Consider the following 18,031-nt stretch of genomic DNA (forward strand, 5'->3'; position numbering starts at 1 on the left):
TACCTGCAACCAAGGTACATGCCCTTGACCGGAATCGAACCTGGGACCCTTCAGTCCGCAGGCCGACACTCTATCCACTGAGCCAAACCAGTTTCGGCAGAACATTTATTTCTCTAAGTTCTTTAAAGTTTTTTTCTTTTTACAATTCTTATTTTTCAAGTTCTTAAGTTCTTTAAAATCTTTCCTTTAACCTAAAGTCTATTGTTCTAGTCAAATTATTCTAACGCATTTGTATCACTTCTGAATTCAAGTAAATTTAATTTACTAAAAATAAATAAACATTAGTGAAGTTTTGGAAACCTCATATAATTTACAATGAACAGATTCAATAGGTTATTAACCTCTACAATGAGATAGTGTTTAAAATTTATGGGTTGGACATTCTCTATGTATTAGATTATATGAGGAAGGAATATAATTTCAAAACATTGTTTTAAATTCCTGAAGTAATTTTAGGGAGCTTTCTAGTTTCTCTTTTGATTTTTAGAGAAATTAAATATCAATTTAAAACATAACTGTTTGATTAATTATAATCAATTAGGAAAACTAAAGGGAATAATACTATGTAATATTACTTCAAGCTGGTAAGTGTAAGGCATTCTATGAAAAAATTATTCAAATTATACTTCTATAGATTTCAAATGTTCATTTAAAAATATTGTTTCTAAAAGGATCAGTATCAAGTAGTCTGAGATTTAAAAGTTAGTAATATTTTCAGGAAGCCAAAAGGAAAGAAATCTTTCTATAGCTCTCTAAAATGCTTTTCCTCTGTTCCTGGAACACAAAGAAGTTATAGTCAATGAATATCCAGAAAATTCAAAAAATAAATGATTATTGAATTAACTAAAATCAACAAAGGTAGGCTGAAATATAGCATTCCCCAATACATTAGAATTCCATCTTTAAGGAAAAATCTGAGATAGATAATTCAAGGTTTAATAGACTGAAAGTTTAATAAATGTGAGCATCATAGCATCTTAGAATAGCATCGATAAACATAACATTCAAAAGAGTAAAATGACACCAAAGAGTTATTGCTTTCCACAGAGGTAAGTGGCCTTAAGAATGCATTGCCACAGATGTGAATATATTCCTGAATGGTTTGAGATATATGTAAGATTGTCAGTCAACTATTATGATTTATAACTGTGAGTAAATACCATTATCACAGGGATGACACATCCTTGATACATCCAATGCGATGTTATTTACTATCTATATATATAAAAAGCCAGTGACTGGAATGCTGTAACGACTGGAACTACCAGTCACTATGACGTCCACTGAGGCCAGCAAACTGGCCCAATAGGTGGGGGGTGGGTGAGGGGGCCAGCCGGCCAACCTCCCGCAGCCCCTCCCCCCAGCTGCCCCACCCTGATCAGCCTCTTCCACTCCGATTGGGGGCAGGGTGGCCAACTGCCCCCGCCCCCGTAGCCCTTCCCCCTGGCCAGCCCCGCCCCACTTGGCCCACTCCACCCCAATAGGGGGTGGGCTGGCTGGCCAACTTCCTGCGGCCCCTCTCCCCAGCTGGCCCAGCCCTGATCACCCAATTGGAGCAGGCCAGCCGGCCAACCACCTGCCATCTCCTCCTCCTGTTCTTCCTCCAACAGGCCTGGCCCTGATCCGCTGATTGGGGCCAGGCCAGCTGGACCCCACCTGTGCACGAATTCATGCACTGGGCCTCTAGTAGAATTATAAAGTGCAGAAAATATTAGTTGGATCCCCAATAGTTATTGTGGACTTACCAAGTTATAAAACATAGTAGACCTAAGAGCATGTCATTTTTATCTATTTAATTTTTTTTTCTGATTATAAAAATAATACTCATTGTAGAGAATTTGAAATAGAGAAAAATACAAAAAAATGATCTATAATTTCCATTGCACAGAGAAAGTTAGTATTAAGATTTTGATGTGTTTCTGTGCTTCCTTTCCTTTACATTTATATATGAATATTTATTTAGAAAATTAGGGTTATTCTAAATATAAAACATTATATTTTTAATATATTTATATAATGTTTTATTTTCTTATTTTTATATAGTGTTTTATTATGTCTAGTTTACCATTACATTAAATATTCCAAGTAAACACCATTTTTAATGATTTCACAATTTACTGACCAAATGTTTACCTATTAGGTGTTTTGAATTTTTCACTATTATAAATGAAATTACAATGAACATTATTATATGTAAATCTTTGTTTGAGGTTCTTATTATTTCTTTCTTCTGGATTCATGGTTACTAGTCATAGGGTATGAACATGCAAAAATTTCCTTAATCTATTGCCAAATTTATTTTTCAATGATTGCACCAACTTATATTTCTGCTGGGATGCAATTAGGTTCCCATTTTAGTGTTTTAGAGAAGACTGTATATTATCATTTCTTTGCTATTATGATGGGCAAAATAAAAAAGCCCTCATAACTGTTTCAAATGATGTCTCTCTATTTAGTAAAGTCAAACATTTTTAATTTGTTAAAAATTGTATTTTTAATATTTTGCTATTCCTGTCCTTTACCTATTTTTCTAACTTGTATAAGCTCTTTATATAATAAAACTATAGATATAACATATTTATTGCAATAATTCCCCATTTTATGTTTGAAATTTGATTTTATTCATGTTTTTGACATGTAATTGAATTGACCAATTTTTATTCCTTTTGATTTTTCCAAATTCTTTTGATAGCATTTAAATTTCTTAACATTTCTTTATGCACATGCACACATGAATAACTTATTGCATGCATAGATGGTATTATAAGTAACCTGGAAGGTTGTTAATATAGCTTTTTAATTTTTTCCCCTCCTTTCTCTCTCTGTTTCTTACTTCCATCCCCATCACTCCTCCTCTCTCTAACGTCACCCCTTGATATAAATACTTTGTAAATAGCCATCCTTTGCCCCAAACAATTTTATTTTTAAATATATACTTAGCTAGCACAGGAGATAGTAAATTTCTAAGAATATGCAAATGAAAGTAACCTTTAAATTTTTTTTTCTTGTGGTAAAATATACATAACATAAAATTTACCATTTTAACCATATTTAAATATATAGTTCAGTAGCATTAAGTACATTTATATTGTGCAACCATCATCACCATACATCTCCAGAAATTTTCAACTTCCCAAACTGAAACTCAGTTCTCATCCTATCCTAATATATAAAAACCCTGAGTCCGTCACATCCACAATGACTGAAGGCTCAACCAACCAGAAGAAGTCAGTCCTGCAGTCAGGGCTGGGTTGCCGTAGTGACCCAGCACTGACTGCTATGGCTGCAGGCACAGTGACCCAACACTGACTGCTGAGGGAGCTGCGAATCAGGCCTGGATAGAAGCCTGAAGAGAGAAGCAGGGTCTGATCCGTAGCCTCTGTGGCAGCTGTTGATCAGCACTTGTCTCTCTCTTTCTCTCTAGGCCTGGCCAGTAGCCGCACATCCATTTCTCTCCAGGCCTCCACCGGGGCTGCTGATCAGCCCTACCTTTCTGATCAGGCCCCAATGATAGGCCCAGAGATGCTGACTGGCATAGAAACTGACCAATCAGAACCAAATCTGGGTGAACTGTGAGGAGCCAAAGGCTGCCTAGGAGGTGGAGCTTTTGATGCTGACTGGCATAGAAACCGACTAATCAGAACCAAATTGGCTGGCAGAGGAGGGTAGTTAGGGGCGAGATCAGGCCTCCAGAGGAGGGCAGTTGGGGGCAAGATCAGCCGGCAGGGGAGGGCAGTTGGGGGTGATCAGGCCAATAAGGGAGAGCAGTTGGGGGCAAGATCAGGCCGGCATGAGAGGGCAGTTGGGGGTGACCAGGCCAGCAGGGGAGGGCAGTTGGGGTGGTCATGCCAGCAGGGGAGGGCAGTTGGGGGCCATCAGGCCTGCAGGGGAGGGCAGTTGGGGGTGAGATCAGGCCGGCAGGGGAGCACTTAGGTGTTAATCAGGCCAGCAGGGGAGTGGTTAGGGGGTGATCAGGCTGGCAGCAGAAGTGGTTAGGGGCAATCAGGCAGGCAGGCAGGAGCCAGCAGTCCTGAATTGTGAAAGGGATGTCTGACTGCCGGTTTAGGCCCTATCCCTGTGGAATTGGGCCTAAACCGGCAGTCAGACATCCTCCAAGGGGGTCCCAGATTGGAGAGGGTGCAGGCTGGGCTGAGAGATACCCCCCCCCCCCGCACGAATTTTATGCACTGGGCCTCTAGTACTAGTATAATAAAAGCCTAATATGCTAAGTGTCCGGCCATTTGTTCGACCATTCAACCAGTCGCTATGATGAAAACTGACCACCAGGGGTCAGATGCTCTGACTGGTAGGTTAGCTTGCTGCTGGGGTCCAGCAATCGGGACTGGGCGAGACAGGCTGGACATGCCCTGGAGCCCTCCTGCAGAGACCAGCCGGCTAACCTCCCGTGGTTTCTCCCTGGCTGGCCGGCCCCAATTGGGACTGGGCGACATGGTTCGGACACGCCCTGGAGCCCTCCCACAGTCCCTCCCCAGCCCCTATCATGCACAGTAGGGTCCCTTGGCCTAACCTGCACCCTCTCACAATCCAGGACCCCTCAGGGGATGTCGGAGAGCCGGTTTCAGCCAGATCCCAAAGGCCAGGCTGAGGGACCCCACCGGTGCACGAATCCATGCACTGGACCAATAGTTAAACAATAACACCCCATCCCCTCTCTCCCTGACAACTACCATTCTACTTTCTGTCTCTATGAATTTGACTACTTTAATTCATGTAAGTGAAATCATACAATATTTATCCTTTTGTGTCTAGTTTATTTCACTTAGTGTAATGTCATCAAAGTTCATCTATCTTTTAACATGTGTCAGAATTTCATTCCTTTTTATGGCTGAATAATATTCCTTTGCATGTATATATCATTTTGTTCAACCATTCATCCATCAATGGACATTTCAATTGGCTATTGTGAATAATGCTGCTGTATATGAAAATAGCATTTTAGACAACAGTGTTAATCAGGATATGTACAATCATTGAAATTATGTGGCAACACTAATACCAATTGCTGATACTTAAATTATGAATCAGCTTTACCTAAACTATATAGAAGAAACCATATAGAAAAACATTTCTTCCAAGACCTCAAACATTATCTTTGTGCATCTAATCTGGTGTTTTTCTTGAAAATGTGCTGGAAAAAAATGTTAAAGTAGCTAAAAAGGTAATAGCTTCAGGAAATTAAAACTTCCCCAGAACTGGTTATGCACCAAAATCCATGTGACATGTGAAAGCAATATAGAAGATGCTCCTCATCCTTCCGGGCTAGAAAGAGATAAATGATTGAACTGGGCATATTATGAGTTAGTGTCTCATTTCTCCACAATATTTTTTCTCAACAGAGAGGTCAGGAATGGCTGGAGAAAAAAATCATAACATGAACAATGAGTTTATCCTCACAGGATTTACAGATCACCCAGAGCTAAGACCCTTCTCTCTGTAGTGTTTTTTTTGCCATCTGATCATCATGGTAAGAAATCTTAGCCTGATGATATTAATTTCAAAAGAGCATAGCCTTCACACACCAATGTACTTCTTTCTGGGCAACCTCGCTCTTGTGGATTCTTGCTGTGCCTGTGCCATTACTCCTAAGATGTTAGGGAACTTATTTTCTGAGAACAGAATGGTTACCCTTTATGAATGTATTTCATTTTCTTTGCACTGTTGAAACAGCAAACTGCTTTCTTCTGGCGGCAATGGCCTATGATCGCTATGTGGACATACGCAGCCCACTGCAGTACCACAACATGATGTCAAAGAAACTCGGCATTCAGATGATCACAGGGGCCTACGTAGCTGGACACATGCATTCCATGATTCATAAAGGCATTCTATTCAGGTTAGCTTTCTGTGGATCTAACCACATCAACCACTTTTATTGTGATATTCTTCCTTTATACAGACTCTCCTGTGTTGACCCTTATGTCAATGAACTGGTGCTATTTGTCTTTTCAGGCTCAATTCAAGTCTTCACCATAGGTAGTGTCGTAATATCTTACCTCTACATTCTCTTTACTATTGTCAAAATGAAATCCAAAGAGGGAAGGGTTAAAGCCTTTTCTACCTGTGCATCCCACTTTCTGTCTGCTTCGTTATTCTACAGATCTCTTCTTTTTTTTCATGTACATTAGACCAAATTTGCTTGAAGAAGGAGAAAAAGATATACCAGCTGCTATTTTGTTTACAATAGTAGTTCCATTACTAAATCCTTTTATTTATAGCCTGAGAAATAAGAAAATAACAAGTGTCTTGAGAAAAATTTTGAAGAAAAAAGAATCTCAAGAAAGTTTGAAAAAAAAAATGGCATCTACTGTAGCATAATGACAAGTGCAGAAAAAAACTTCCAGGTGGAATTGCACAGAGAAAATGCACAAATTGTATATAAAATATTTTAAAGTATCATAATAAAATTAACAAAGCAGCAATGCATAAAGGAAAAAAAATATGTGCTAAGGAGTAACTGTGCTAAATCTTAACTAAAAAATAACAAAAAATAAGAATCAAACTGAATTCATTCAAGAAACAACTTAGTATGTTGCCAAGCTCATAGAATGTGTCAGCATCAGGGACTTATCAGAATCCAGAAGAACAATAAAATGGAGAGAAAAAGTAAAAAAATTGTCAGACTAAAACAAAAGAAATAAAAGCAACAAAACTAGTGATTGAAAATATAAAAAAGAATTCTAGCAAACATTTGTAGCCAACCCACATTAATATCTTGGAGCATGAACACTCCAAAATCGAGGGTTTACTGTACTTGTAATTTTAACCCCAGGCAAACGACAAAACCTATACTCTGAATTATCACATGAAAATTCACAAAAGGTCATCCAGGATTGCAGAGAAGTGTTTAGTTTAGCTCATGCAGTGCAGAACAGCAAAGTAGTTTTTTTAAATTAATTTTTTTAAATATATTTTATTGATTTTTTACAGAGAGGAAGAGAGAGGGATAGAGAGTTAGAAACATCGATGAGAGAGAAACATCGATCAGCTGCCTCTTGCACACCCCCTACTGGGGATGTGCCCGCAACCAAGGTACATGCCCTTGACCGGAATCGAACCTGGGATCCTTCAGTCCGCAGGCCAACGCTCTATCCACTGAGCCAAACCGGTTTCGGCTTAAATTAATTTTTTAAATTTATCTTTATTGTTGAAAGTATTACAGATGTCCCGCATTGACCCCCTCCTCCCTAGGCCTTCACTGAACTATTGTCTGTGTCCATTGGTTATGCATATCTATACTAATAAAAGGGTAATATGCTAATTAGACCTGGTCGACCGACCATCTTCCGGATGTCTGATTTCCTTCCGGACAAAGCCATGGTGGTGGGGGCCGAGGCAGAGGCAGTTAGGGTTGATCAGGCTGGAAAGGGAGAGCAGTTAGGGGTGAGATCAGGCTGGCAGGGGGTTAGAGATGATCAGGTCGTCGAACTGGCCCACAGGGGCAGTTGGGGGCGACCAGGCCTGCAGGGGAGGGCAGTTGGGGCAGGGGCGACCGGGCTGGCAGGGGAGGGCTTGGGGGGTGACCGGGCTGATAGGCGAGGCAACTGGGCCAGCAGGGGAAGGCAGTTGGGGGCATTAGGCAGGCAGGCAAGTGAGTGGTTAGGAGCCAGTGGTCCTGGATTGCAAGAGGGGTGTCTGACTGCCAATTTAATCCATGACCAAGAGGGTGCAGGTCGGGCTGAGGGACACCACCCCCCTGCCTCCCCCGCACCCTGTGCACAAATTTTGTGTACTGGGCCTCTAGTCTATACTAATAAAAGGGTAATATGCTAATTGGACTGGACATCTTCTGGATGTCCTTCCAGACAAAGCCACGGGGGCGGGGCCCAGGCAGAGGCTGTTAGAGTGATCAGGCTTGCAGGGAGGGCAGTTAGGGGCAATGAGGTCGGCAGGGGAGGGCAGTTAGGGGCCGCAGGGATTGGGCCTAAACCAGCAGTTGGACATCCACTGAGAGGTCTCGGATTGAAGAGGATACAGTCTGGGATGTGGGACCCCTCCCCATGCACGAATTTTGTGCACCCGGCCTCTAGTATGCATATAAATTCTTTGGTTAATTTTTCCGTTTGCCACCCCCCACCCCCTGCTTCCCTCTGAGAATGGTCAATCTGTTGCTTGTTTCCATGTCTCAGGGTCTATTTTGTTTTTCAGTTTATTTGTTCATTAGATACCACATATAAATGAGATCATGTGATATTTATCTTTCTCTGACCAGCTTATTTCACTTAGCATAATCCTCTCTAAGTTCCTCCATGTTGTCTCAAAGGTAGGAGATCCTTTTTTACTGCTGCATAGTATTCATTGTGTAAATGTACCAGATCTTTTTTATCCACTCATCTACTAATGGGCACTTGGACAGCATAGTACTTTTAAAAAATTAATTTCCAAGATTTAAAAATCAGGAGAATATTTATAAAAGCAAGTTTTAAGTTCTCTTAAAAAGTAGGAAGATCTGGCAACAATTAGGTGTTTGTTTGTTTTTTTAATGCCACCTGCCTGGCCCCTCTGATCATTTAAATATCTAAACTTATGTGACAGAATACTGCCTCTCATCATTCTTCATTATTTCAATACTCAGTTGCAGTGAAAACATTTACTAAGTTGCTATTATAAACTAAAAAATATGCCGATTTAAAAAATGTCTTACTGTCTCAGCTCTAAGCAATGTCTCAATACTAAGCAATGAAAGAAATGATCAAAATAGCCCAGAAGGAGGTAAATACATTAACTTTTTAAAAGGAAAATCTTATACAGTAGACAGTTGAATACTGAATGTCAGTTTTTTTTTAAAAAAAAAAAAAACAGAATTAAAAAGCTATTTCAGTTTTTCTGGGCAGGAGGTTTAGGTATGAACTTCATAGAAATATGGTGGGACAATAGTTAATATAATTTATCTTAAACAAATATTATCATTTTATTAACTATGAACTTACTAGTACTATTTTACCCAGTTTAAATTATCTTCATCTCTTTGTATTATAATTTTATGTTTTGTTTTTCTTGGTGAATTAATTCAATCCCAGGAGACAGAGAACAAAACTAGTCAGTCCTATTTACAGTATTAACAAAAAAGGCAATGCTTTTTCCATACAGAAACAAAAGCCAAATCCTAATGTGAGAAAGAGTGTATTATCAAATTAATGTGTTAGTTTTGAAGAAATGCTACTATTATATAATGATATTACTTACATATATTTTTCCTTTAATACTTCCTTTAGAAGATAAGGATAAAAGAAGATGTATGAAATAAAGGAAAATTGAACAAGATAAAAATCCAAAACATCCTATAAAGAGAAAAAACCTTCTGGGAATTTTTTTTTAAAAACAACAGGATACCATGCAGATATATGTACCTGTGTTGAACTAGTTCCTCATAAAATCAGAGAGGGAACATGAGAAAAGAAACCCCTTTGGTTATGACATCCTGATAGGGCAGGTTAGGACCTCTAAGTACAGGTACCTGCGTTTACTGGTATGGCATCTACATGTAGGGGTAGGGGAGAGATGTTGGGCATGTTTACAATAAATCTGGAACATAAATGAGTTACTTGAGATTACAACAGGATAAAAAATAAAAATTAAAAAAAACAGGGCAAAATTGATCTATTCATCCCTGGAAGACAATTATATTTAGACTAGCTCTATGAGTAGACAAAGTATTGTAATTTGAGGGGCCCCATACTATTCTCCTGGTCAAAATATTTCTTCATCTCTATAGCAACGACATATTCCATCATTAGAATGTTGAAACAAACATGTTGAATAGATTTTATTTTTTTTGCCAAATTAGCAAGAGCATGATTGATGACTAAGTGTATTATTCATGGACTAAAAAAATGAAATGTGTTACTCTTCCATATTAAAGAAAATGATTTGTGTTGCTGTGTTTTGAGTGGCAGCCCATGTTCCACATGACTCTCGTGAGGGCAGGGGTCCGATGTGCATACCCAGGGCCTATTGCAATTCCTGACACCAGCTGAGATGCTCAAACCGTATGCTGAGAAAGAAAGAAGGGAGAAGAGCAAGAAAAAAAAAAAAAGATTAAGGACTTAAAAGTCCAGGTGTTAAAACAAAAACAACTTACTTGGAAGGTATGACTCCTTATCTCAGTAGCACAAATCAATTCAATAGCTGTTTTGCCAGCTATTCACAGGAAGTAGCCCAGAGGAATGAGGCACAAATCTAGGAAGCCATTACTTTCACACACACCAAAGGCCAGATAATGCCCTTAATGTGAATCTAGAAATCTAGGGGCAGACTGAGAATCTTGAGCTGTACAGGAAGAAGCAGAACTAAAAGTGGGAGGGCCCTAACACAAGTTATCTGCTCAGTTTTATGTTGACTAAACTAGGAGTGTGACTCTCCAAAGAATGCATCACCTTAGCACTCTCTTAGTCTTACACGGGGACAAGAAACAAATGTGAAGACTGAAATTTCTCATGACAAGAACTCTTGCAGAAGCAAGCTCTGAGCACCAAAGAGATGAAATCTTTGGCATAATTTCCTCATTCACCTGAGGGTTGTCCTCCTTTGTACTCTCCCCTGTGTACTCCTCATCCCCTCCTGCAAAGCGAGTCAACTTTTTTCCTGTCATCCCAGGAAAGTATGTACTGAGTTTTGTTCCTCTTAGTGTAAGAAATGACATGGGGTAACACAGTAAAAAGAATTGCATAAGCTTCTTAGAAATTCATTTAATATAAGATATCAAAAAGAAAAGAAAATTGTATAGGATATTTATAGTGCGTGCAATATAATTGGCAGTGAACTAACTGGAGCTTCATTCGCCACAGTGTTCCTCACTCTCATAATTGTTGTTTATTTAACTTTATATTTAAACATGAAGTCCCTGTATATAGGAAAATACTAATTTTTGAGCTAGATTACTCTCCTCCTGAGGAAATATACATCAAGAAAATAATATTTCTTTGAAGCTCAAAATATATTAGAGATGTGTATATGCATGTATTTGCATCTGAAAAATAAGTATTGTGGGTAATAAGACTTAAAAGATTAGCTCATACAGCCAACAAAATTCTCAATGGGCAAATCTAAAACCATTTTCTCTAAGAACAGGAACAAGACAGGGATGTCTTCTTTCACCACTCTTGTTCAGCATAGTTCTGGAAGTCCTAGGGATCAGACAAGAAGAAGAAATAGAAGGCATCCAAACTGGAAAGGAGGAAGTAGAACTCTCATTATTCGCAGATGACATGATATTGTACATAGGAAACCCTAAAGACTCCATAAGAAAACTACTACATTTAATAAATGAATTCGGGAAAATAGCAGGATACAAAATTAAGACCCCAAAATCCACAGCATTTTTATACACCAATAGTGAACTCTCAGAAAGAGAAACTCAAAAAACAATTTCATTTACCATTGCAACAAAAAAAAAAAATTAAGATACTTAGAAATAAACTTAACCAAGGAGGTAAAAGACCTGTACTCAGAAAACTATAGGATGTTGAAAAAAGAGATAGAGGAGGATATAAACAAGTGGAAAAATATACCATATTCATGGATTGGTAGAATCAACATCATTAAAATGTCCATACTACCCAAAGCAATCTATAGATTCGATGCAATCGCTATTAAAATAGCAATGGCATATTTCACAGACCTACAACAAACACTCCAAAAATTTATATGGAACCAAAAAAGACCCTGAATAGCTGCAGCAATCTTAAGAAAGAAGAACAAAGTTGGAGGAATCACAATATCAGATATCATGTTATACTATAAAGCCACTGTACTAAAAAGAGCCTGGTATGCCACAAGAACAGGCATATAGATAAATGGAACAGAACAGAGAACCCAGAAATCGACCCAAGCCACTATGCTCAATTAATACTTGACATAGGAGGCAAAAGCATACATTGGAGCAGAGACAGTCTCTTCAATAAATTGGGTTGGAAAAATTGGACAGGTACATGGAAAAAATAAAACTAGACACCAATTTACACCATTCATAAGAATAAACTCAAAATGGATAAAAGACTTAAATGTAATATGTGAGACCATAAAGGTCTTAGAAAAACCATAGGCACCAAAATTTCAGACATCTCTTGTAGCAATATGTTTATTAATACATTTCCTAGGACAATGAAACTAAGGAGAAAATAAACAACTGGGAATATATCAAAATAAAAAGCTTCTTCACTGCAAAAGAAACTATCATCAAAATAACAAGAGAGCCCACTACATGGGAGAAAATATTTGCCAATGATACAGCTGATAAAGGGTTAATATCCAAAGTATATAGGGAACTCATACAACTTAACAAAAGGAAGACAAACAATCCAATTAAAAAATGGGCAAAGGACCTAAATATACACCTCTCCAAAGTGGACATACAGAAAGCCAAAAGAAATATTGAAAACATGCTCAAAGTCACTAATCATCTGAGAGATGCAAATCAAAACAACAATGAGATATCACCTCACACCTGTCAGAATGGCTATCATCAACAAATCAACCAACAAGTGTTGGCGAGGTGGTGGAGAAAGGGGAACACTAGTACATTGCAGGTGGGAATGCAGATTGGTGCAGCCACTAAGGAAAACAGTATGGGTTTCCTAAAAAAATTAAAAATGGAACTCCCATTTGACCCAGTGATGCCACTTCTAGGAATATATCCTAAAAAACCTGAACCACTCATCAGAAAGAATATCTGCATCCCTATGATCATAGCAGCTCAATTTACAATAACTAAAACTTGGAAACAGCCTAAGTGCCCATCAGCAGATGAGTGGATAAAAGAACTATGGAACATTTACACAATGCGATAAAAAAAAAATCCCAAGAAACTAGAAACACCAATCAGAAAGGATATATGCACCCCTATGTTCATAGCACCACAATTCACCATAGCTAAGATTTGGAAACAGCCTAAGTGCCCATCAGCAGATGAGTGGATTAAAAAACTGTAGTACATCTACACAATGGAATACTACGCTATGGTAAAAAAAGAAGGAGTTCTTACCATTTGCAACAGCATAGATGGAACTGGAGAGCATTATACTAAGTGAAATAAGCCAGTCAGAGAAAGATAAATATCACATGATTTCACTCATTTATGGAATATAATGAACAACATAAACTGATGAACAAAAACAGATCCAGAAACAGAGAAACATTGATCAGAACGTCAAACCTCAGAGGGAAGGTAGGGGAGGGTGGGGGTAAGGGAGAGAGATCAACCAAAGGACTTGTATGCATGCATATAAGCCTAACCAATGGACACAGACAACAGGGGGGTGAGGACATGAGTGGGGGGATTGGTGGAGTAATGGGGGGATAAGGACACATATGTAATACCTTAATCAATAAAGAAATTAAAAAAAAAGAAGGGTTACAACAAATATTTGCAACAGCATGGATGGACCTGGAGAGTATTATAATGAGTGAAATAAGCCAGTCAGAGAAAGATAAGTATCACATATGTGTTGGAGTGGAATCTAATGAACCAAATAAACTGATGATCAATAATAGACCTAGAGCAGTGATGGTGAACCTATGACACGCGTGTCAGCACTAATACACGTAGCCATTTCTGATGACGCGTGGCCGCTGAGGCGGCCGCATGCCGAGGATGAAACATTTGCTGCTCCTGAGGATGAAACATTTGCGAAATAATGTTTTTTCCTCAAAGTGACACACTACCCGAGTTATGCTCAGTTTTTTGGCGAAGTTTGACACACCAAGCTCAAAAGGTTGCCCATCACTGACCTAGAGTCATAGAAGCATGAACAGACTGTTAAACATCAGAGGGAAAGCAGGGGAGGGTGGGTGGGAAGAGATCAACCAATGAACTTGTATGCATATATGCATGACCCATGGACACAGATAATGGGGTGGTGAGGGCCTTGGCGGGGAGGGAAAGATGGGAGCAGGCTGCAAGAGGTTAATGGGGAAAAAGAGGACTTATCTAATACTTTCAACAATAAAGATTAAAAAAATCAGAGAGGACAAAAAGTCAGTTACATAATCTAAATATATTTATCATGAACCATTCAATTAATACTTACTGAGCATTTTATTATATACAAAGCACTGGTTAAGCACTGTGTACTATGATCAAAGCCAGATTTCTGCTCTCAGGAGTATTAAGTAGCCCAGTGGAAGAAGATATTAAACAAAAATCATCCTATCTAAGAAAAGAGTAATATGCAAATTGACCGTCACTCCAACACACAAGATGGCTGCCCCCATGTGGTCAAAGATGGCTGCCCCCATGTGGACACAAGATGGCCGCCTCAAGATGGCCAGCAGGGGAAGGCAGTTGTGGGCGATCAGGCCAGCAGAGGAGGGCAGTTAGGGATGACCGAACCAGCAGAGGAGGGCAGTTGGGGAAGACCAGACCTGCAGGGGAGGACAGTTCAGGGGGAACCCAGGCCTGCAGGTGAGGGCAGTTGGGGGGACCCAGGACTGCAGGAGAGGGCAGTTGGGAGAGACCGGGCCGGCAGAGGAGGGCAGTTAGGGGTGACCAGGCCAGCAGAGGAGGGCAGTTGAGGGTGACCAGGCCTGCAGGGGAGGGCAGTTGGGAGAGACCGGGCCGGCAGGGGAGGGCAGTTGGGGGCCATCAGGCCAGCAGGGGAGGGCAGCTGGGGGCAAGATCAGGCTGGCAGGGGAGGGCAATTGGGAGTGAGATCAGGCCGGCAGGGGAGGGCAGTTGGGGGCGAGATCAGGCCGGCAGGGGAGGGCCGTTGGGGGGAACCAGGCTTGCAGGGGAGGGCAGTTGGGGACAATCGGGCTGGCAGGGGAGCAGTTAGGTGTTAATCAGGCCAGCAGGGGAGCGGTTCAGGGGTAATCAGGCTGGCAGGCAGAAGTGGTTAGGGGCAATCAGGCAGGCGAGTGGTTAGGAGCCAGCAGACTTGGATTGTGGGATCGGGCCTAAACTGGCTGCTGGACATCCCCTGAGGGGTCCCAGATTGGAGAGGGTGCAGGCTGGACTGAGGGACGCCCCCCCCCCCCCCCCCCCACCAGTGCACGAATTTCATGCTCCGGGCCTCTAGTTGAATATATAAGGCAAAGGGCCAGGAGGAGTCAAAGATGATGTCACCATTGAAAGTCTAGCTGATGGGAGAAACAAAGAAAATGGGGATTGGAGAAATTATGAGAAGATGTGGCCATATCATGTTTTGGGTATCATGAGAATATTCAAAAGGAGCTGTTTTTAAGGCAGTTAGAAACATAGGTATTAAGTTAGAAGAGAAGGGAGGGATGGGGATTTGAAATCATCTGCAGATTAATAACAGCATTTATTGAAAGCTTAAGTTGTACTGGACACGGTGCTAAGTACTTTACATGCATTATCTTATTTAAGCCTCACAGCAAACAAGTGAACATTATATCCCACTGAAACCTAAAGAAGAGATGTAACTTGCCCAAAGTTTCTAAACCAGTAAAAGGAAGAGCTGGGGTTGCAAACAGGGTATGTCTAAATCTAGAGCAGATCTGTTGATGTGAAAATCATTGATTAGAGAGTAGCTCTGCTTTTTCACCTAGAATGCTATCTAGTCCATGGATGGTGCCCATACCTCCCTTCAGTGATGGAGGAGAGGGAGAGGTCACAGCACCCTCCACTCAAAGATTCAGTTTTCTCCTTCCTTCCCTTCCTCCAGTCATCTTATTTCAAACTAGAGGCCCGGTGCATGAAATTCGTGAACTCAGGAGGGGTCCCTCAATCCGGCCTGCGCCCTCTCACAGTCCAGGAGCTCTTTGGGGATATCTGATTGCTGGCTTAGGCCCACTCCCCGTGGCTCCCACCACTGCTGCTGCGCTCGCCAGCTGTGAGCCTGGCTTCTGGCTGAGTGGCACTCCCATGTGGGAGTGCACTGACCACCAGGGGGCAGCTCCTGCGTTGAGCGTCTGCCCCCTGGTGGTCAGTGCATGTCATGGCGATCGGTCGTTCGCAGTTCGGTTGATTTGCATATTAGCTTTTTATTATATAGGAAGGATGGGGAGGGAAGGGAAGCACTGTCTGGGGTGATGGTTGGGTAGTTAGAATAAAATTGGATTTGGCTGCCTCCAATTGAGTCCTGAAAGGGGTTTTAGTCCCATGTGTTAGAATTCACTCTAGAATTTTTAAAGATAACTTTTTACCTTTCATATCTTTGAACCCTCCAGAGCAACAAAAGTGCCACTGTACAACTTATAGCTCATGAATAATACCCAATGGTTGAACTTATGGTGTGCATCCCTGAAATCTGCTGCCACAGACTCACAGATACAGAGAACAAACTGATGGTTGCCCAGGGGGGTGGGATGGCTGCGTGAAAAAGGTGAAGGGGAATGAAAAGTACAAATTTCCAGTTATAAAATAAATAAGTCATGGTGATATAATGGACAGCACAGGGAATATAGTCAATAATATTGTAATAACTAGAGGCCTGGTGCAGGAAAATTCGTGTGTGTGTGTGGGGGGGTCCCTCAGCCCGGCCTGTGCCATCTCGCAGTCCAGGACCCCTTGGAGGATGTCTGACGGCTTAGGCTCGCTCCCCAGGGGATCGGGCCTAAGCTGGCAGTCAGACATCCCTCTGGCAGCCCGAGAGTCCTCAGGGGATGTCCAATTAACAGCTTAGTCGGACATCCTTAGCGCTGCTGCGGAGGCAGGATAGGCTCCCGCCACCGCCGCTATGCTGGCCAGCCATAAGCCAGCTTCTGGCTGAGTGGCGCTCCCCCTATGGAAGCTCACTGACCACCAGGGCGAAGCTCCTGTGTTGAGCGTCTGCGTTGAGCGTCTGCTTCCTGGTGGTCAGTGCATGTCATAGCGACCAGTTGTTCCCAGTCATTCAGCCATTAGGGTCAATTTGCATATTACCCTTTTATTATATAGGATTGTATATGGTGACAGATGGTTACTAGACTTATCACAGTGATCACATCATAAGTTATATATAAACTAGAAGCCCGGTGCACGAAATTCATGCACGGGGTGTGTGTGTGTGTGTGTGTGTGTGTGTGTGTGTTCCTCAGCTCAGCCTGCACCCTCTCCAACCCTGGACCCCTTGAGGGATGTCCGACTGCCCATTTAAGACTGATTGCTGGCTCCCAACTGCTTGCCTGCCTGCCTGCCTGATTGCCCCTAACCGCCCTCCCCTGCAGGCCTGGTCACCCCTAACTGCCCTCCGCTGCTGGACTGGTCGCCCCTAACTGCCCTCCCCTGCCGGCCTGGTCCCTCCCAACTGCCCTCCCCTGCAGGCCCAGTCTCCCCACAACTGCCCTCCCCTGCAGGCCTGGTTGCTCCCAACTGCTCTCTCCTTCAGGTTTGGTCCCCCCCCAACTATCCTCCCCTTCAGGCCTGGTTGTCCCCAACTGCCCTCCTTTGCCAGCCCGGTCACCCCTAACTGCCCTCTCTTGCAGGCCTGGTCCCTCCCAACTGCCCTCCCCTGCTGGCCTGATTGCCCACAACTGGCCTCCCTTGCCAGCCATCTTGTTTCCACATGGGGGCAGCCATCTTTGACCACATGGGGGTGGCCATCTTGTCATCATGTGTTGGAGTGACGGTCAATTTGCATATTACTCTTTTATTAGATATGATGTTGAATCACTATGTTGTACACCTGAAACTACTATTTTATGTCAACTATAATTTCTAAAAAATTAACCATCCAAATCAAATTGCATGTGGAAGTAGTTGATTTCAGGTACCTGAGAATAAGCCACAGGAATCCAGGTTCCTCCCATCCCCTCAATGGAGCTGAATCCAATTAAAAAGGATAAAGACAGATTTTTGATGCAGCTCATCTTGAATAATCAACTGATACTTAGCAAAACTATCAAAAGACCCAAAATCCCACACTTGTACGGTTCTGTTTGAGAAAAAGGATAAAAACACAAGCTTTAAAAAAGATAAAAGCACAACCTTTAGCAAGTTTGACTAAAAATCCCTGTAATTAAGCTGTCTGTTTTGAAATGAACCTTAAGTAGAAACTAGACTAGCACCAGCCCCGGCTCTAATCCCTGTGGGTGTGTAGCCACATGACAAGCCACCACAGCTCCAATCCCTGCA

General features: G+C 41.6%; 1 pseudogene across 1 annotated transcript; it reads left to right on the plus strand.

The window, feature by feature from the left end:
* The first annotated feature begins 5,368 nt into the window (after nt 1-5,368).
* On the plus strand, nt 5,369-6,336 carry LOC307096738 (olfactory receptor 5K1-like; annotated as a pseudogene). Its single transcript has one exon. The product of its transcript is annotated as an olfactory receptor 5K1-like (transcript).
* Nucleotides 6,337-18,031: the final 11,695 nt, after the last annotated feature.

The sequence above is a fragment of the Cnephaeus nilssonii genome (genome assembly GCF_951640355.1).
Source record: "Cnephaeus nilssonii genome assembly, chromosome: 3".
NCBI classification, from domain to species: domain Eukaryota; kingdom Metazoa; phylum Chordata; class Mammalia; order Chiroptera; family Vespertilionidae; genus Cnephaeus; species Cnephaeus nilssonii.